General features: G+C 46.2%; 1 non-coding gene across 1 annotated transcript; it reads left to right on the top strand.

Moving 5' to 3' along the window:
* Positions 1-543: 543 nt before the first annotated feature.
* trnas-aga (transfer RNA serine (anticodon AGA)) lies at positions 544-625 on the top strand. Its single transcript has one exon. It is a non-coding gene; the product is annotated as a tRNA-Ser (tRNA).
* Positions 626-1,186: the final 561 nt, after the last annotated feature.

A 1,186-nucleotide genomic window follows, 5' to 3' on the forward strand; every position in this document is an offset into this window, starting at 1 on the left:
GCTGTCTGGATACAGAATTTGCTGTAAAATAGAAGCCAGAGATTTGCATATATTGCATATATGGGCAACTCATTTCCCTGAGATACCACACCCAGGTATAAATCAGAGCATGACCAGCCTCCAAAGTTCTGTGTGAACTCACCGGTGTCTCCAGTACCAGCATTTTGTTTTTAGACCTCTCGTTAAACCAACTGCCCTGATTTGCAAGTTAGATTTGCCAAAGATGATCCTGTTCCAAATGTACTTCATTGGCTGTGATTTGGGTGGTGGTGAAAGGCGCGATTAAAATGCAAGGACATAATTCTTTCTCGATCCATTGCCCTGATAATTAATCTCTCCGCTCATGGAAATGGATCCTTTCCATCCACTCTATCGTTCATCAACGTGTTTAGTTCAATTCAATCCCACAACAGCCGGCTCTGTTCTGATCAAGTACAGGGTGACAGTAAATATTAGGGTCGTGGCACAGGCATCACAAATCAAATCCTTGCCTTTCCTGTTAGATACATGTCAAAAGAAACACTAAAAGCCAGTCAGTGGCCTGTAGTTGTGGCCGAGTGGTTAAGGCGATGGATTAGAAATCCATTGGGGTATCCCTGCGCAGGTTCAAATCCTGCCAACTACGTTCCTCTCAAAACAAGCTCACATTTTCTCAGGTCAGGCAATGTGTTGCCATTCAGGGAAGACATGTTCTGAACAAGAATCCCGTTGTACCCAAAGCGTCAGCTCTGTTTCACTTCCCACCAATACAGCTGGGCATGTTGAGTTTCTGCAGTGTTCCGTCTGTTTATTCTGCATAACTACTGTTTTTCATGAAATGCCTTCAGTTTTGGAAAAGTACAGCTGATACAGACAATTATCATTCCAACTGAGGGCAGTTGAGAGTTTGAATTCCCGCCAAGCCTGGTTTAAGAGCTCGCAATTTTCTGTGCTGCCATCCGGCACGGTGACTCAGTAGTTAGCACTGCAGTCTCACTGCACCAGGGACCCAGGTTCGATTCCAGCCTCAGATGACTCTCTGTGTGGGTTTCCTCCAGCCATTCTAGTTTCATCCCACAGCCCAAAGATGCGGAGGCTAGGTGGATTGGCCATGTTAAATTGCCCATAGTGTTCATGGGTGTGTGGGTTACAGGGGGATGGGTCTGGTTGGTAAGCTTCAAGGGGCAGTGTGGACTTGCTGGGCCCA

Source organism: Stegostoma tigrinum, chromosome 10 (assembly GCF_030684315.1).
Source record: "Stegostoma tigrinum isolate sSteTig4 chromosome 10, sSteTig4.hap1, whole genome shotgun sequence".
NCBI classification, from domain to species: Eukaryota; Metazoa; Chordata; class Chondrichthyes; order Orectolobiformes; family Stegostomatidae; genus Stegostoma; species Stegostoma tigrinum.